The sequence below is a fragment of the Acanthaster planci genome, linkage group LG15 (genome assembly GCF_054643075.1).
Source record: "Acanthaster planci isolate LZ-2023a linkage group LG15, COTS_SCS, whole genome shotgun sequence".
Lineage (NCBI taxonomy): Eukaryota > Metazoa > Echinodermata > Asteroidea > Valvatida > Acanthasteridae > Acanthaster > Acanthaster planci.
The window spans coordinates 2647632-2668354 of NC_141791.1; the positions used below are offsets into that span (position 1 = coordinate 2647632).

A 20723-nucleotide genomic window follows, 5' to 3' on the forward strand; every position below is an offset into this window, starting at 1 on the left:
CCGTGTTGTTTAATATGTTTGAGTTGAACCTTCACCGGAGCTTCAGTTTATTTGGCTTTAATTATCACATTGCTACAGAGGGGGGGGGGAGGCATTGTCACGGTCATTGCTTAATTTTGACAGCTGTGCCAGCGCCCGAACCTCGTGCGGTTGCATTAGATCTCCTAATCCCTTCACGCGGAGAACCCACTGCTAGTTATCTGTACTTGTTCAACCTTATCACTGCCCAGACTACTGACATCGCTGCTAAGAACATCAGCGAGTAATAAATTAGTTTCAAAATGCCAAGCCAGCTCAGAGCTTCGTAGGCCACGAAGATTTCCCGCTTTGGCGTTAGGGAGCCCGTCGTTTTGCCGGTTAGATGATGACGCTCTTGGACAACCTGTGACAGAGGCACGATAAGTAGAAACTAACCGTTAATACTTGTTACTGTTAGTCGTCACGTTGTTGGTAAACTTGTCACTGTTTAATGTAAAGTGTTTCTTGCATGAATGTGGTTGTTGTCGCTGCACTATCAGTACTGAATGTGTGAAAATTATGAGTCGTCTCTATTCAGTGGGATCTTAAATTCCATAATGTCCGTGGTGAACATTCACCAAATTTTCAAGCTGTGAGGTTCTTTTGGTTCCATTTTGTTGTTCGATAAAATATTAGCAACCCGTGCGCAAGGAGGACCTTGGGCCTTTCTTATTATCCTGAAAATTGGAGACCAGTGACCCCCACCGAACCACTGAATGTAACTTTAGAAATCTTTCATTCTGTCCTTTTATTAGAAAATTACCAGGCACGTCTAATCGTTAATTTTATAGGAATAATGCTATGGGCCAGTAGAAGGAATAAACAATGCGCGTCTGTGCACTGGCATGGTGTGTATAGGCGTGGAGCAAGGAACAGACGGATATGTCAATCCGCCCATTCCACTTTTCATTGGGTAGCAGCGCCCTCATTAATGTAAACCGGTTTCAGTGACTTGGCCTTTCATAGGCAAGGTCAGCGACCGATGGCGCTCACCTTCTGTCGGTGTAAATTTACACTGTAGTATGGAACGCCTCCTTAACATTCCAAATTAGAATTGAAACCACATGCAGTGCCATGTTTTTTTGTACATCTTTCTCCCTTTTTTCGGCCTGTATACGAAAAAACAAAAATTGAAAAAGGGATAAGCGTAAATTTTGTCTCCAAACAACTGTAAACTTTTAAATTCCTGCAAACCGAAGCAACGCGCGAGCAGACTAAAACTTGAACGCACGTGTACTCGAACCCATGGCAATTAAGATCATTCTGACAACCCAATGTGACTGTAACACATTTAATGGTCTGCAGGGGACGTTCATAACTATATATTGGTGAAATTTATGGTTCTTTACCGGCCCTTGATGCAACATTTCAAAAATATTGATTGTTTACATGGAACCTCTTATTGCCCACTGGCATAAATGCCAAGAATTGGCGCATAAATACGTCAAGAGGAGAGCGCGAAGCGGCCTCGGCTTGGGCCGATGAAAAACCTGATCTGTCTATTTCTCTCGTCGTGATTTGTGGAGTGGTAAATAATCGGAATCCTATCGCCTTAATGGGCCTGTCAAAAGATAGGCGGTCGCCCCGCAACATGTACAGAATGTCGAGCGCTCTTGAACGTGACCCCGCCCCACCCATCGGCCTAGCGGAGGTCAGCCACCGGGTCAAGTGACGCATTCCGCTGAGGTCTTATGTTCTCTCCGAAAATACGATAGTTGAGCTGTTTATTTATGAACGGTGCTTGCTTATGATTCCGCTGTTTTTTCCCCTCTCGTGTCGCCGTTTCTTCCAGTACGACTTCTTTCCGGAGGAGGCGGCGTCTTTGAGAGGCTATCTCCCCGTGACCTTTGACACGTCACGTGGTGCCGGGAGCCTTGGCGCTTCGGTGGTCCGTCAATGTTCTATCGGTGGCCGACATTTTCCAAACAAGGTTGACAGGAGGAGGAAAATATTTATCGCTGTCAAAATGGACTTGACATACTTTTCCCTCTTGACAATCCTCTCCGTTGTCTAGTCCTTTTGTCATCGACCGGCGCACAGTTCTTGTGACTGTATTTCAGTCATTCTGCGGTTTGGGTGTCGCCCGTGGCACTGCCGTTGTCGTAATCTCCATCGTCACTCCCAGTAACGGCGGCATGGCCACTGCCATCTTTTCCTTTGTCATCACTGTTATTACACCGGCCGTTGTCACCATATCGCTATCAGTATCACGATCAACACACAGCGACCCTCAAGATCACCTACGGTACTTGCGTCATCAATATTGCACATCGCAAGTGTTCCAGAACATTAGTTTTCAAATGCCTCCAGCAGCAGCAGTAGCGTCATCCCAACATCGTGACCTCAACGCTCACCTCCTTCGGCACCATCGCCACGATCACTACCCATCATCACCATCATTCTCCTCCTAATTCACATCCCCTCCATACACGCCATGGACTCGGATTCTGCGCTCCACATTTTATTCCAACCTCCGTCCTTCCCCGTCCCTTGTTCTCCCCGTCACCCTATACAAGCCAATCTAAAATTGCTGTCAAAAGAGGGACCAGGCCACGCTCCGCGCCACTGATTTACTGCGCTACAAACCAAATAAGTTTAATGCCCGTGTAATCACGGTAATTCAAAACCAGCAAGAACATCGTCACGAAGCGAGAGATGACACCAAGTTACTCGGCAATCGCTTGGCAACGACCAAAAAAGTGGCCATCTACCCGCCCGAAAGCGTCAGCACCGTTCGAGCGCGCGTGTATTAATGTTAATGTCGTCCCAAACAGCATGATGAATAGAACATTCTTTTTTGCCTATAATTAAATCACCCACTAAATAGAAGGATTCGTGCGGAGATATTTTCTTGCTGATTCTAGTCTGGTGGGAAAAAACCACAGGAATTTTCCCACAGTTGACGTGATTCAATGTCGCTCCGGGTTGAACGCCAACTTGTTCCTGGGCAAAGGTTCATCTTATGCCCTGCCCTCTCCGCGCGCGCTCGCTCGATCCAGAATACCCGAAATTGGAGTGTCACGCGGAAAATGATGGATAGCCGCGTAGACTAATAAACATGGCCGCCTCATTGGCATCGCTGGGGCCGAAAAGGAGAAGTTCATTCGAAGAGGGACGTGTACAAATAAATGGTCGGGGGTCTTGTTATCGCATTGCCGTTCGTGCGTATCTACCGAAGCCGGAATGCGTCTCAAATTTGGGGGGGGGGGTTGGAGAAAAATGTTTAGAAAGACACCGGAGTCTGTGCGGAATAACAAAGTCGTGGATGTTTGTGTTGGTAGGAGTGAATGTATCACTGGCTGGCCGTCGTGTGAATGCGGTTTGGAAATTGAAAAAACTGCGTTTCCAAGTTGCATGGACAGACGTTGGCACTGATTTTGACGGCTGCGACATAAAAATTACAAAAATCTTGCAATGCAGACATTTTGTTCGAATTTTATAGATTTTTTCATCATGTACGTGTCCCCATCACAGGCGAATTTTGGCCTTCTAAATACACGAATCGGCCATCAAATTTCACGTGTGCTCAAGGCATGCACAGGTCATTGTTGCATTGTTGCAAGATTGACTACTTTGGTTATTGGCGTTATTAATAAACGGATTAAACTTTTTTTCAGTGGTTCCTTGCCACGATAAAGAAGCCATCACCGAGTACCAGCTGCAGGGGGGTCTGTAGCCTTTCAAGTCACATTGCGAGACCAAACTGGTCAAGTCCGAGTCCGTAGGAGAGAAAAGGAAACTTGCAACTGACTTTAATTTAACCGCACGAATTATGTTAAGATACATAACAATACATGCCTGTTTTCCGGCCCTTTCAGGCCTTAGCATAACCACCCACAGTGTGCGAGGCAAATCTGGCAAAACCGTCCTCGCTCGCAGAACACCAAGTTTTAACTCGAACCCCTTCGAATGTCCCCTTTGAACTTCAGCAAGTCACTTAAATCCGATCGAACACATGTTCCCTTCAGACTTTGAGTCTCTCTATATACTATACCTGAGCTTTTTTAGTGATGGCGGACAGAACTGACATGAATAACCATAATCTCACCCCCCCCCCCCGCGTGCAAGGGCATATCACGTATCACGAATCTTCTCTACTGTGAGCCCGGGCTATAACCCTGGCGCATGTGAGCACGCAACCAATTTTGTGCCGCAGACGAAGCAAAATCAATCTTGGAGACCGTCTCTACTTAAGTGCCGTATTCTTCTACACGTTCTTTTTTCACCAGCAATCAATCGCAGACGTGAGTGTGGCTCAGCGCATTATGTTCTCCACCCATGGCCTAATGGCCCGTGGTTCGATCGTGCTATATGGGTACCCGTGCTTGCTCATAAGTTATGAAATTCGCGTTTGCGATCGCGTCCTTAGCGAGCATACAAAAAACCATGGTGTTAAAGGAGGTTTTCGCAAGCAATACGCGTTTAACGACTTCGCCACGGCTGGCAGTAACACCAAGTTGGAAATGATACATCCACTTCCTAGCAGCTTCCATGGGCCAGCCTGTTATTTAGAGTCACAGGTAAGAACATTATACACAGACGCAGTACTTTGGGGAAAGAAGGAGTCTTTCTAACATGAAAAGGTGAAGCGGGGAGGCTATCCGCCTTGAGGAGAAGCACGCCCTCATTGGTTCAAAAGAGCCATGTTGGCCAGGGGTGTTAATTTTGTTGGCAGCGATGCGACCGTAACGCGTGCATTTCATAGTCATTCGTGAACCAGCGAAGTTTGGTTCCTGCCAAGGGAGCTTCTGTTGCTAGGAAATTACGACCTTTCTTGATCCAGCTCGGGCTTATGAATTTTTCGTGTTGGAATAATTGCGTATTTAAACTAGTACGCGCCATCGCAACCCATATGAGGATAATACTTTAGAATTCATGAGAAAAATTATTCGTAAAATCCAGTATGATCCCAAGTATTTGCTTCTCTGATCTGCGCATGTAACATGATTGAAAAGAAGTTGAAAGAATTTCCTGCATACATGGAATTCCCAACTATAGCCACGGTGAAACTGGCTTGCGTACAAAATGCATGTTTTGAGAATTGGAGGCCTACGGTTCTCCCTTTACATATTGGTCAAAACGTTCGTTCGCCATTGTTAGCAATATTATAATATTATAATGCGCATTTCTACTGTATCTATTTTTATAATGGTGCATATGAAGGGCTTCTTTTTTTCTTGGACTGGTGCCAGGACGGATTTATCAGTGTTATCAGATTGTCAATGCGATTTGTCACTGTCCTATTTTCACTCCGCAACCGCTTCAAATCGGGGGAAGTGGGCCCCACGGAGCCGAAAATATTGCGTGTGTCTAGCATAAGACGACCCTGCAGCGAAGTTAGGCTGAAATTTGGGTTAATTTATGCCATTATGTTTACAAATTGAAGTTCCTAGTGTAGTTCTCGTGCATTGCGCGCGCCGGACATCGACCAGTTGCCGCGCGAGTGTTCCCGTTCCCCCTGGGTACGAGATCGATTGTTATCTTCCATCTCGTACCTCACGTTTAATGTATAATATTAAAGGCCCAAATCGCTCGCGGGTTCGGGAATTCGCGCGCGAGTGTGTGTACGATCCTGCAACGATGAAACTGATCTTATTTGTTTTGCGTAAAAGACCGTCTGCAGGATGCAGCGTGTCGTGCGGCGCAGGCTGCCAATACCCGTCTCCCCCCCCCCGCCAGCTCCCCAGGCAGCCTGGAGACCGAGAGGAGTATCTTGTCTGACAACCATCTGGGGCCGGTGACGGGGAGGATAATGTCCGGGGAGTTGCCGCGAGGCCGAATACGATTTGGCGGGAATGATAGCGCAATGATACGGGAGGTATAGACAGTGCTCAGAGGGCGGCTCAGATTGCCCGATTGTTTTCGGGTTTGCAGCGTACTGTGTCTGCTTTTAAGAGGATGCTAGTCTCAAGAGTACACCGAAGAACTCTTGCGAGAAGAAACTGAATATGAGGTGTATGCTAATTGCAACACATCCTACTCTAGGGTACTTGTTCATTGAAGAGCATTGTTTGTTCGGTTTTGGTGATTGAGATTTGGTATATGGCAGATATAGCCTGGTGCCAGGATGAGGTTAGTCGAAGTATGCGCGTCTCAGTTATCGTCGTCTGTGCCAAGAAGTCTAGGGCCGATACCAAGCAGTAGTAAATCCCTACACGAGTGGTACTTACATATAAACAGTTCTAATCATTGATGTTTGGGTGTTTGTAAAGTATTTTGGTTGCAAAACGTAAACTTATGACAAAGTTAGCTGGTACACCATTATTAAATTTTATCATGATTACTATGGTAAATGTTTTTATGGTACAAGCCAGAGCTAAAGTCTCTCATTCATGGCATGTAGTCTCGCATTATTAACGTTGGAAAGTACACTTTCGTCCGGCCTGAAAGCCGATTTTGCGATGGCACCCGACAGAACTTATCATTCTGGCTAAAAGGTATGCTGTCCATGCATGAGTACCATGACTCACTGCCGGTGTTGCTAAATTATGCCGGCTCTTTCCGCACATCCGCTCATGTTCAGCTCACATCACACCCGACACTCCGAGATGATCGTGAGTTTCATGAAAAAAAGTGTACCAAAATTGTTCGGGAGACTAATGTAGACGGCCCCCTCTTCAAAAGCGACCACACACTCATTAAAAAACGTCCCGGTGTTGATGCAGAACTGCCCCCGATGATATATACAACCCCCCTCCTACCGTTCCTATAATTTGTTAAATTGGACGCGCCTTGATTAATGAGACCCCGGTACCTGCACGTGCGCGCTACAGGGTGATTTGTATTATTAGGTAGTTCATCAATTCAGATTGCTATCCGGGGAAGCTCTACCCTGGTGCGGGCGGGCCGGGCGTGCGGGGCGCATTGCTCTTTGGTGTCTCTGTTTCTGCCCTCTCCACTCACCCCATCTTTTTGTGTCCCTTGTAGAGGAGTGCACATCTTATCAATCAACCTGAAGTTGGGCAATTCTCCCTGGTTCTGACGGAGGGGCTTTTTGCGCCCGATGAATCATCACTCACTCTTTTTCAGCACGGAGCGGGCCGCGCGCGAAAATGGAAAGTCATCGCGTGTTTTAAAAAAACGCAGTGTTGTTTTGGCCCCTTTGGTGGCGAGAAAGACCTCATCGATAACGTGTTGTGCGGTGACATTTTGACAAATCGGTGGCCATTGGCTGCAAAATCTGTTGGCGTTTTTGTTTACCCGATATTGCAAAAAGCTAAAGACTCTTTGTCCTGGATAAAATGAAGCCAACTTGAGCCTCAACCACGAATGTATACGTACGCCCCACGTCTGGTTTGTTATGTGGACGTCTTGCATTGGCCTTTGTGTATTTTTGGCTCATTTAATAGCTTTTAGATGAAACGCAAAACATCAATAATTTCAGCTGTACGTTAAAAGGTAATTATATTCTTTCACAAATACAGTGTCCGCGCCATCCGTGGTTACGTAAGAGTATGAAGACTCTTAATCCTCAGTCCGTCCTTAGTCAGAAATTCCAGAAACAGTTGGATAACTGAGGTTTTAAAGTTTTATCCACCCTGAGTAATTACCACGGGCAAGTGGCAATGGCAACGCCACAAACACAGATGAATAACCAGCAAGTATGATTTGAATCAAGTTGAGCTCCTTCGCTGTTTGCGAAGAAAGAGTATTCAATCATGGCTTTCTGCGGGTTTGTTTTGCTTTCTCAATTTTTCAAAGCGGCCTTTGATGACTTACGCTTAATTCTGCACAGCCAGGCACACACTGATTACATTAAACGCAGGCAGAAGACACACACAGGTATCGAACTACTGGGGGAAAAGACTGAACGCGATTCAAGGCCACTCTCTTTGATTTCATATCCAACAAGCAAACCTCCCAGATTTGATTAGGCACGGGCGGGCAGGACGGGACAGAGGAGGGACGGGACTAGACTTTAAAGTGTGGCAGATGCTCCACAAGATTGCTCCACGATCACTCTTTTTTCCCCCTCTCTTTCCCCCTCCCGGAGCCCTCCCTGATGAGAGCCTGGGAGAAGGATGATGACGCGGTGAGATATCTCATGTGAGTCACCACGAACGCGCAGGGGATACCGCGGGGCGCGCCGAATCGCACGGTGGGCCCGCTGCACGCGGCAGCTCGGCTTTTTAAGTGCATTAGCCTCGACAAGCTCGTGTACTTTGGCTTATGCCATCTCCCCCCCCCTGTACTGTGCGTGTGTGTGCCTCGAAATCGCCCGGGGCACAGGAGCCACATATCGAATTAGTTCTCGGCGATGTTGCTACTCGATCGCTTCATCCCGAGTTTCATCTTGCTCCTCCCTAAATTGCTGGAGGCAGTTTTTTTTCTTTCTCTCTCCCTTTTCATCTTCTCTCACCACCTTCTCTAAATTCCTCATTCCTCGTGCATGCTTTGACTTCTTGTCGGTTTTGCCTACACGCTCACACACATCCGTTCCGGGGCGGTGCAATGATGTTTGCGGTTGATGGGACTGTAAGCCCGCTGAAGTTACACGTTGACTTGTCAAAACTGTCACTTCAGCCCGAGCAAATAGTTCCATCTGTCCATGCTCGCTGTGGACGAGCAGCCGTACCGTCATCGAGACGGTTTAACATTACGAACCGGCCCCGATACCGATCCGTCTATAACTGATTTCAAGGGGTGATGTAACTCCCCCCACGATGCGGCAGATTGAAAATGACAGCCGTGGCTAATGAGAATCAATCAGACACTTGAAGCTGATGAGATCCATGTGAATCATGTTTGTCATATAATAAGCCACATTTGCCAAACCGAATAGTCGAAACAGATAAATAATATCGATTAGGTACGTTGCCATGCACACATTAGTCCTCGCACATACCCGTGTGACACTGCGTTTTAATAACAAAACGAAAGCCCACATCTGACCAGAAATTGAGAATCGTTATCCAAGATGTGCGATGGCAAATAGCGAATTAAAGATGATCGAATCAGTAATTAGGATAGAATGATAGCTTTCAATTAATTCCTCCGAAAGGTCAATGATGTGGTGACTGGGTGATGTTGTTGACGATTACATGGTGGGCAAGTCACGTAATCACGGAATTTCTGAGCCAGGTTCTTTTGGTTTTGAAGCTTCAGTTGACCTAGCTTTACCCCAAACCAAGCGTAGATAATTATGCCACGACATGGGTGACATGTTGCTTTGAAAAACATACTCAAATACGGGCGATTCACTGTAGTGCGCCTCCAAGAGTTTGCAACGCGTTGGCGAATCACAACGCACCAAATCTGCCGACCCTTTCCTTCTTGGAGGCACACTATTGTGAATCGCCCGTATTGACAATAATCAGAATCAGAATCGCCAAACTGAAAAAAAATTCCAACTAATCACCAGTGTTGTAAGGATTGCGGAAACAAAACGGGGCTTTGGTACTGTGCAGTTGCAGCAGGCATATGGCGATTATGTCCTTGCCTCGGCGATCTAAAAATAAGCGCAGAATTCATCATCTAGCCACTCAAGTTTCGCATTTCCGTGCCACGGTATGGAGGGCACTATTTTAATCGGAAAGCGATCGTGACAAATTACGGGGCGCTGACTTGTGTAAAATATCCGGCAATTAATCCAAGCTCGCGCTTTTTTTTTCACTAAGGGTATATATCGACAGTAAAATGTATACCGAAGAATGCATAACGCACGTACGCGCATTGCAAATCCCCGAAGGCGTACAGCGTGCATATTGCATGCATGCATAAATATTTCACTTCGCTGTTCATCGCCCGCGCGCAGAGTTTCTCGCAGGGCCTACAGCTTCGGGTCTTAATTTTGTTCCAGTCAAGCAAGGTTTCTCTGTGCCTTGTTTCATCGCTCCCGGTACAGACGGAACAGAGTTTCTTGAAATAAAGGGCTGGTATAATATTACAGCTTTTTGACGGTGTGGTTCACTGCAGTTTGCATAAGATTTTGACTTTTACATGAATATCTATCTACTGCATGGTTGTTGGGTATCCTGTGAAAATGCAAATTGTTGTGAGAAATGAGTCAGGTATCAGACTCACTCGGGAAAGCAGATACCAGACCAAAACTGCTGTGCATTATTCATGGTTATACATGGCGACGGAGGCATTGTTGTAAGTACCGAAAAATACGAAACCCCGGCTCCTTTGACAGTCCAAATTGAATAATTGGCCCAATTGCGAACCCGGCAGGCGACCGTTCAGGAGCACATGGTGATATATTTCGCGCGGCCGGGAGTCGCTGGCATCAAGAGCGCGGTGACAGTGATACGAGTTGGCACCGGCGAGGGAGGAGCGCCCGTACTTCTTTCCCCCCCCCCCCCCGCTGGAAGGCATATCGTCCTCCGATGTTTGATGTTCTTCGTTGATATAGCCTTATGAAGTCATGGCAGAGTCAGTGTTGGGCTCGAATCCACGGTGTGAGGATTGGGTCTTAAGCCCCTCCTTGGATCTATCCTTGAATCACTTGTCTGAGGTTCCTACCATAACTGATCTTTGTTGTCTTCTGCTGCAAAGTAAAGAGCCTCTTTTGCCAAATAAGTTATAAATAGAACAAAATGTTTAAGAGCTCAACTGTCGATCGCTAAAAGTGAAACAAAATGGCAGGCCTACAGAATCGACCACTCCCAGCATGTTCAAAATATCAATGTCGTTCAAACTGAAGTTTACAGACACATAAACCGATATTGTTGAGTCTGGTAAGGTATTCCAGAATGGACACCCGCGAAAAGAATTGGACAAATATAGAGCGCCACTGAATATGCGTTTATATGCCTCTGGCTGTCTGCATTACAGCCGTGTATTACCGGAATGCCGAGTCTGTATCGTTTGCACTTGAATTTTAATGAACAGAGCGGGTTAGAGACCACAGAGAAAGAACACGAGGGCATAAGTTTACGCGGGAACACGACTCATGCATACATGTGTTTTACATTATCGTGGAAATCATTCCGGTGAACTCTCGAGATGGAAAAGTGTACATGACCCCATGCAGCGTATCCTCGGGACATTATGCATGTCTTTTTTTTTCGACAACCTGTCAAATGAAATTCCGATTGACTGATAGTTTGATTGACGGGTCTCTTGTTACGTGACGCTTAACAGCACGGGGCCTTGCTTGCATTGCGGTGTGTGAAAGGTGGGGGGGGCGTCCCGGCACCGTAGACTGGATTGGGTCCTACCATCCGGTAAATATGAAATATGCCGGGCGATTTGGTGCGGCCGAGCGGCCGCGCGTGAAAAGCGCGCGAAGCGAACGAAGCGGAAACACCCATAATTTTTTTTTGCTCTCCTCGCTCCACGAACCTCCCCAATCACACCGCGTTTAATACCCATATGGTCTTCTCTCGCCAGCTGCTTTTTTGACCGCCCGTCTCTTGCGCTGACCCATGTGTCTTGTGCATGTGCATTAACGGGTCGATACTCCGCTTAAATAAAAAAAAAAAACACTAGAACGGCTGCGACAAAGTCTAAATCTATCAAGAAGTAAAGCTTAAGTTCGCTCTTTTTTATTACCTCAAATTTTACCTGTTCAGAGAGAGAGAGAGAGAAAAATAATTTTGATTTCAGTGTGATATGTCGATTCGTGCATGCAGAGAGGGGAAAAAAAGGTGATTCGAAAGTGCAGATTACGGCCTGTGGTAGCCCACGGTTCATGGACTGCAGACTAAAGTTGATTACGACCGAGCGCAGCGAGGCGCATGATTCGTCTCCACCGTCCGTATTGTCAAGCTGTCGGGGTACAGACCTCGACCCGCGCGCTGGCTGGGCCTTCATTAAAACTCGCTCGCGCGCCCCCCGGAGGTGCACTTGTACTTTTCCCGCGTGTACAATACAATGCCTGGCGCTAGCGCCGCGGCCCGACCGGCAGGGCCCGAATCGGTTGGGTAACAAATTTGAACGGGGGAGGGGGTGGGTTGCCAACATGACGCGCACTTGGCATGAGGGTGGGGAGGGAGGGTGGTATTGTGATCAGTATAATTTCATCTCGACCGACCTTCCTGCCCGCTCCTATTCGTCACCGCGTGACGAGTAATAAAAATCTCAGGCGAACCTCCGCGTGTTCTCCGCTCGCACGCCGGCGCTCTAAGCAAAATGTCTAGTCAATTATTGAAAACTTCCAAATCCATTAAAATAACAAAAAAAAGGATAAAAAAAGGAGAGTGTGCGACCGACACTTAATATTCAACCGATAGCGGCAAAAAAAATGGCGGAAAGACACGCCAACGGTTCCGGACCGTCGCATTAAATTGAGCACAGTGCTCCACAAAGCATGTCGTTAAAATTCAACACATTTATAGGCACATAACACAAAATAACAAACGCAGAGATACCAAAAGGACAAAAGGCGACAGAGGACAGTGTCAACTATGAGGTATTTAAAAGACCTTTGGATATTGCACGAACGTGCACTGAGCAAGGCTGTACAACTGTTCGCGTTGCCCTCGTGTGGTCGTTGTTGCCTGTAATATACAAACTGAAGTGCTCGACTGAACCCATTTATGCCATCATGTTGTAATTAATTGCCTTGTACTGCAACGATTGGACTCATGTCATTGTGTTGTGCGCACGCACTCGATGATTATGATTTTGAAGTTGGGCAATATTACCTAAACTTTGACCCTGACCACTTCATCTGGAACACTTATGCGCCCCCCCTTCCGTTATCTGTTGTTATCGCGCGTATACCCACTGTCCCCCGATTAATCTGTTTGCAGCTGAAACACACAAACTTTACCTAACAGAAAGAAGCCCCGAAACACAATGGCTGCGCGCGATGAATGGGTCCTGGGGTATGATTATGATTTAGGGTCATTGAATTGTCAAAATCTTATCATTTCGGGCGATAAAAATCACCCGCTGGCTGCTGGTTCATGGTTGAAGTAGGAGCGCGGGTGATCGTCGCAGCGTGTAGTGTGCACTGGCAGTGCTCCGCCGACTCCATCTCTCAGACGAGCGTTCTTGTGCCGATCCTTTTGCGCAGGGGTGCATGAAAATCGGGGCCAAAATCAGGCTACTGGGTCCTTCTGCCGAAATGGATTCAACAGCGGATTGGAATTTGGCCACGGTTCGTCGAGAAGTTTGTCAGCGTGATACCAGTAAATTTTTTTCGGGTAAATTTCGAATAAAAACGATTGATTTAATTAGTTGGTTAAGAATGCCACAACGTATTCATCACTGCGCTGCCAATGCGTAGACTTATGTGTCCTACGCCTTAAATGACAAGTCCACATTGTTGAACTTATCTCTGAATCATTTTGACAGGGACGGAGGAAAAAGACTGGTGCCTTGCATTTGGACACGAGCAGCGCTGCAACACTCAAACGTGGTCCCATACTGGGACCACGACAACGGTCAAGTATAGGCGAAGCAGCCAGTTGGAGTTGCGGGAAAAAAAATGTTGGGGCCTGTTTGTTTAATGCGTTTTTCCAGTTGACACAAAAATCCCACCGAAATCCCGGCTCTTATCTCGGGTTATTGCCGGATATTGGCTTTGCTCAAAAGGTACGTGAGAAAATGCTGGGGAAACCGGGCACCGAAGAAGCGGCAGAGACGAGAGAGGGCACCGAGGGGCCGCCGGGGCTCTAATTTTGCCCTGTTTCGCGTCACATGAAACCGACGTTACAGACCCGCGGAACAAATGGGGCAAGGTGACGGAGGTTCTTTTGGGGGACGAAGTGGTGAAGGACGACCGAATTCCTAATTGGTCATTTTGTCTGTCGGCTGAGAGGGGTGACTGCCACCTTTCGACTCTGTGGCCAGCTCTGGTGGTACCCAATTTATTCGTCAGTTATGGCATTAGTGCCTTTTTTTCCTTCTCTTGAAAATGTCCTCGATAAATTTATGATATCGATAAAGTACATAATGTCCATGTCATAAGTCCTTTGTATACTTGGGGGGGGGGCGGGGCAGAAGAAAAGAAGGCAAGGTTTAGAGTTCATGCTTTTTTTCTGGCCCCAAAGAATACCGAACGGTATTCTGGCAATGCCAATGGCTTGTTTTAGCGCTGATGGGGGAACGCATGCGCACTCGCTCGTTGACGTTGACGGCAGCGTTGGAGCCAAGACTTTGATCCTCAAGGCCAAGGCTTTGACCTTCAAGCCTTAACGCTGAGGCCCCAAGAATCAAGCCTTCAGGCAGCCTAAAGACTCAGCAGCAAGGTACTACATCACTGGTACACGGATTACTGTTGGCTCACTGGCCTCCCATTTTCCTTTCGCTATCAGGGCACGCCCCTAAAGGAGGAAGCTGCCCTGAGCAGTAATTAATCATTGGTGCATTTGGAAGGTACGGCGAGCAGGGGATAGTGGCGAGGCTCAGCTCTCGCTGGGCCCCCATCTTGTAGAATAGATCCGAAGCTTCATTCAAGGGCTTCATTCAACGTGGAAGGTGATATTACAGTTATCACATCCTCAGTGCAACATAACTTGACGCAAACCAGCGAATTGTGCCTTATACGTGCACTGCCCTAAATTCAGGCGACATTGAAAACAGTGTAAAATCAACAAAGTTCACAGCTCCAGTGCGGGCATCCGAAGTCCCTGAGGCCTCTCCGACAAAACACATTTCATTTGATTTTTCAAATTTTAGTAGGCTAACCAATTAAACTTTTGATATCCGCCCAAAACAAACACCCCTCTAAAGTGAACGTTTCCAAGTCTTCACAGCAGCCATTTTTCAAATGACATCCATCGACTTTCTCAGGTTCTTCTGAAAATATTCCAATGACATTTTTGTCCACTTTGTTCCCGGATAGGAGCGCAGGGCTTGTATCTGATCCTGGGCTATACCTATACAATCCCACAACTTTTCGGCCCACACAGATTCCCTTTTTCGAAAGAAACTGCGGGGGTACTTATCAAGCGCCTCGGCCCGGCGGAGGATTTTCCTTGAACTTGGACGGTGTACCCTTATGGTTAGGATGAAGAGCCCTCAATCGTGCCAGCATAGGGCGAATACGTTTTCAGTTTGTCCACAAAAGCTGCGACATTTTACTTGACGATTCGGTATGTTTACTGTGACATAGAGATTGCAAAAGTAGGTCAGGTCATTCCACCCGTTCCATTGATTAAGACAAAACAACGTCGTGGGTCCCGCTATCGTGACGAACGAACCCGCCTTCAAAAGTCATACACCTCTTCAGTGTCGTCCCAACCCCCCTTCTCCCACTTCCCACGGGAGTCCCCTAGCTTGCAATAATTAGCACAAAGAGCCCTAGTCCCGAAGATCCATCACTGATGCCGGTGCAGAATTTCTCGGGACTCACTCTCCGAGTTTCAAGGGGAGACCCTAAGAACAACACGCCCGGGGAACATTCCAGACACGTCGAGCGGACCTGTCAAAAAAAAAAAAAAAAACAACACGAGACAGCCGACACTGCATGGCCAATGCTACGGAGAAGCTTCGTCTACAGCATACAAAAATTAATAATTTGCTTGTTGAATCCAAATAATGTGGAGAGCTGTCCTGAAGCAATCGCTTATATTATTCAGTTTGCCCTGGGCACAAATTGATGTCGATGATGAACGTGCCAAGGGAACAATGTGTAGAATCTAAGGTAGGGCAATGACGGTACCGATGAACCAGTATATTTCCCAGTTGTATTCAGTGTGACACCTAATTGTTTGTAGTCTTTCTTGCTTTTTGACGCCATGTTTGAAACCTCTAAATCCCGCGGTTTAGGTTAAGGCACGACTACAAAGAACCTCGAACACGGGCAGGATTCAAACTCATTACACAGGATATTATGGGTTAGGTTGTCGGGTCGACAATAAAAAGCGGCCGCTCGAAAACCTAAAAGTTAATTAATTTAGTTTTTTTTTAAACCCTGTCCGACGTGTATTACAACACTGTATACTGAGTGTTTGCCCCTGAAGGCAGTGAAAAAACAAACAAACCACAAGCGTACTCGGGTGGGACTCAAACCCACGACCTCCTGCTTACTAGTGCAGACGTCTTAACCACTCGACCAGGGGAAAAAAATTCAAATTAATTAACATCTCCCCGGCACAAATCCGTCCTTGGAAACAACTAGAGGTTGTTGGAAGCCCGTGGGTTGGGTTGACGTCATAGTTTGCCGCCCTCTGTTGATCAGAAGAAACCAACCCTAGCACTCCCTCTCCGGGATTGTAACGGTGATTGGCCGCTTGTGTCCAACCCGGGGGGGTTCATCTCCTACCAATTTCCGCCGGTGTTCGACTGCACATTCCACAATCATTACATCTCCACTGACCTTCGAGTCGCAAACTCGTTGTGTGAGTTTCTGAGATGTCCACTGGTTTCTTTTAATAACATTATGAGAAGTCTTTCCAAATGTCGAGCATTCGCAGATAAGATTGTCGTCAATAAATTTCAGCAAGTCGTAGACGGGCACCGTCGCAGCCTGGCAGTAATCACAGTCTTTTAGACGCCGCGCTGTCTGTAGCACCAGCGAACAGCACCAACACCAGGAGTGCGACATGCACCTGGCGTGGAAACGAGCCACTCCAATTATGCATCCGATCAAGATGGATGGCCATCTCATTAATTGACTAATTGGTGCCGTTCGTTATTATCTGGCGACCAGCAGGAAGAGAATGGGCACTCGCCAACGCTCATCACGTTGTAATTAATAACACTCGTTGCGCGATGTGGAAGTGATTGCTCTTAGTCTTATCAAGCTGGACGGCAGGTTAGCCTTCGAATTATGGCGCGGCCATTTTGATATCGATGTTCTTTGTACATGTTTCTGTCCTTTGGCACCATCCCCGAAAGTCGTTTACTTCTCGTGTGCTGCATCTTGCTTTGGTTTTTTTCAGGTCCGGTATCCACGAGGCCTATGTTGCTAATCACAAAAACATGCAATTTCTTTGTTTCGTACAGACCCATACAGCCTTGCATACTTTCAAGATATATATTTCATCATATGTTGTCAAGTGGTAGGTTTTTCTCGTCCAAGATATGTTATGGCCCGGGGGTTAGGACACCAAACATGGTAAAATATCTGGCACCTGGGATCAAAGTAGTGAAACAAAATGGCCGCTTTGACGGGGCCCATCATCTGCGATGGTAATTAATACGAGATTGGAAAAGTTACAGTTCGTCGGGTGAGTGCTATAAGGTTGTTATGGCAGTAAGGTCGTTATGGCGACCTTATACCAATGATGATTTTGAAAATGATTTTAGGGTCCTATTATAAGCATGAAAACATTTTTATAAAGAAACAGATAACGTTTCACATTATTTCATTGATAAAAATCATTTTGGAGGACTGTTTCTCAAATCTTCACCAGGACTTTGCTTGTATTTCAAGTTTAAAAACAAATTCATTAACGACCCTTTAGTGCGAATATTTTGTTAATGACCTGATAGTACTAATAGAACGAGTTGTGGTTGAGCAAAGCCTGAAATGAAGCAGCTTTACTAAGACTGAGCAGAGATGGGGGAAGGGGACGAATTTAAGGAATCGAATTTAAAATGAACATTTTCTCGTTTCTTGCCCCCACAAGTAACAAAGGCCAGTTGACCTCAATCTGTTTTCGTGCGTGGTTTGCATGCAAAGTGCGCAGAATCCCCCCGGAAGCACGAAGCCCGCGAATTACCAACGTATAAACCAGTAAGGCTAGTGGAGCCGCGCAAGATGAGGACTGGACATTGTCATACACTGAGCCCATCAAGTGGAACAGCCAACAGACTGGTGCGGCAACAGTTTGTCGGCTGCTAATAATTCGCTGCTCGCACTTCGGGGCCCTTTTTTTTAACCTCTTCTCCGGCATGAAAATCGCCCCGACTAATTCAAACAGGCCGTCTCTCTTTCTTTTTTTTCCTCTTTTTTCGAGAGCGCCTGAAGTGCTGGGAGAACTATTTAGCCCGTTCCATTATGCCTGTCACCTCCCATCATAAAAAACCACTCCGGTTTTGACAGGTATATCCTGAGTCTGCGGGTTGAACGGCCGCGGAAGGGAGCGGCCAGAACAACAGAAGAAACTTGGCCCAGTTTGCCATGCAGAGCCCGGTGACGGACGGCCCAAGGCCATGGCCGGGGCGAGCCGACTCAGAAACGGTCGCTCGGTTCTGGCCGGGCTTTTGACAGGCCCGGGATAGAAAAATCGATTCTAAACGACAAGGTTGGTGTGATCCTTTTGCGATACCCAGATGGGGCAAAGTTCCCGATCATGATAATCCCGTTTTGCTTGTCTGGAAGGAAAGTAGGCCCTACTCAATGTACAATATCTTTTGTGCATAATTAAACACAAAGACGCTATCAAAAATTGGAATTATCCAAACGAGACATCAAAGGGAATACCACCAGTGCGGCCTGCTGATCTTTTCATTCAGAATTACAGGACCGAAGCAATTATCTGGTCTTTTCAAAAGTTAATTGAATAACCGATCGTGACGCATAGCTTTGCTTTTTTTTACTCAGTCAGACTGATACATAAAGGGAAAACCGCTTTCGACAGTGATGTGTTTCTCGGAACATATGAAATGAATTTGACCTTCATTGAAAATCATCTGACAACAAAGTACCATTGCAGTGTGAGTCATGGGCCATACCGAGATCTTTCCTAACAGAAAGCTGCATCTTGATGATAAAAACGAGGTTGCGAACGACAGTTTCCGCCGACAGCCGAAACACGTATCGGTTCGCTTGTGAAACGTTCTGACGCCCAATCAGTAAAAATGAGTACCGAGTGTGCTCCCAATCACACGCAGGGTGTGCTATGAAATACCTACTCCCGCACAATTTAGGCTGACCACGATGCTGGACTCTCACCTTCGTCCGAAATATCGTAAATCTCCTTGAAATGACATCAAGGCAGCAGCGCCATCATTTATCCGAAGAATCCTGAAAAATTTTTTTAAAAAGAGCACTTTAAGTTTTAACCGAAATGGCAAGTAAAAAAAAGGTTCTCAAATTTGGAGAAGCAGTTCACTGTTGAACAAATTTATTCCTAATTTAAGTTAACGAAATGTACCATTTATTTCTTCCCTTACTACGTAAACTTGATCCATCAGATTTTCATTATAAATGGATCGGCCACAGCATACCGTGTTCTTTCTAGTTTATGGCTCTGTTATCAAAAAGGGATGACGAATTTGTACGACTTGAGCTACGGCCACAGGTCGATGGAAATGGGTCCAAAGGTGGCCCCGCAACATGTACAAAGGTTGAGGGAGTGGAGGAGGTCAGTAATTAGTATACAAAACGGACAGTGGTGAACGAAGGGGGTTTGGGAGCCTTTGCTGGTCAGAGAGAGGCGATGTCTATCATCGGGGTCGTGAGAAAACGAGCGAGTTGAATACGAATTACGAGATCGACATTCCCTCTTCCATAAATCAATGCAAATACACGCATTTCAGACATCAGCAGGACATTCGGTAACACCTATGGAACCTTGCAGGAAATAGTAACCAAACTATAATAGTCACAGAAAAGGAGGGACACTGGTAGCCATCTTGCGAGGCAGTTCTTTTGTTCCACAGGGAAACCTCCTTTATGTATACCCTGTGGCCTACAAAATGGCAGCCATGCAAACCCTCTATTTTGTCTTTTTTGTCACGAGTCGGTGCAGTGACCGTGCGAAACATGTTAGATTAAGGTAAATAGGGTGGCGGTTGGAACAAAGTCAGGAACTCACGACAAGCCCCCTTTAAGGCAGAATGACTGCCGTGGATGTCTTCATCTGACATTAGGTATGAATGCTTCGTGGAGCGAGAGAATTAGCAACGCGGTGGGCCGCCAATATGAACGATTCCCCCGTGGAACTCATCACCAATGGACTCTGCCCTATACCAACCGCTGGCGTTCATAACCAGGCTTGTTCCCGAATGCTACGGACAGCCCCGGTCAGAGCACCCCGTAAATCATGGCCACAGAGCCACGGCAGAGGCCTCTCTGGAACAGTGCCCCACGACGCGCATTTCTTTAACACGGCTCAGTCTGCCTGTCATCACGGCCACAGAAGGCAAAAGAGAGAGAGAAAATGAGGCCATAAAAGTTAAATATTGGTCTCGGCTCTTTAGCTCTGTCAAAGCAAAGTGACAGCGTTTAAAATTTATTGGAACGCGGGACATGCGTGTTTTATGGGGGAATGCTGATGTTTCTGTGGTGGATTGTGGGTGCTTGTGTTTTGGTCAGCTGGTATTGAATGACTGCACTGCCATTGGTCAGTGAAGAAAATCTTTAAATGCGGTTTGAAGAATGCTGAAAAATACTCAGGATTTGTTCGCGTCTTATGGTTGGAGATAGGAACAAACAAATTCCGGGAATCGACTGCCCTACTTGTAAAAAACTCCCCTGTTTTGTTCAGCTTAAAAAGAGTTAAAGCTTTCAGATTTCACGGAGTGTTTTACTGTTGAAACGTAGAAAAAAAGAAGCAAAGTGTGTTTCCGAAAGGTGTGATCCTTTCGTCTCTCTTAATTCTTCAGGGCATTGGCGGTGGGATTTCCTAGTTTTTGAAGCGGTGTAAGCCCAATCTCCCGCCTCCCCGTCTCGTCTTCCCCCCTCCCTAGCCCTGCTAAAGTGGCCCATCTCACACCTCGGCCAAATTATCCTCATGAAGATTTAATGACTTTCCTTTTCTTCTCCATTTTTTTTTTGTGCAGGAGACTTGCCACTTCTTTTTTTCTCCCTCTTCTCTCACTCCTTTATCTACTTAATGGTCAGGCTCCCGCCTGGTGAAAACCTGCAGACTTTGTCACCTCTGTCCGCACCGTGTGAAGTTGGGGACTTGTGCTAAGTA

At 46.6% G+C, this 20723-nt stretch overlaps 1 protein-coding gene across 2 annotated transcripts in view; it reads right to left on the reverse strand.

Annotated features, from left to right (window-relative positions):
* Window positions 1-321: 321 nt before the first annotated feature.
* LOC110974391 (rab-like protein 3) overlaps window positions 322-20723 on the reverse strand; it is a 78323-nt gene continuing 57921 nt past the window's right edge. Inside the window, exons 10-11 of one of the 2 annotated variants that reach the window (XR_015427847.1) lie at window positions 18755-18826; window positions 322-382 (exon numbers count right to left, since the gene is read on the reverse strand). The gene's annotated coding sequence lies outside the window, so the exon portion shown is untranslated. Of the gene's footprint in view, window positions 383-1082; window positions 1128-18754; window positions 18827-20723 lie in introns of those variants that run through there. The other variant, XR_015427846.1, reaches the window with a different exon arrangement.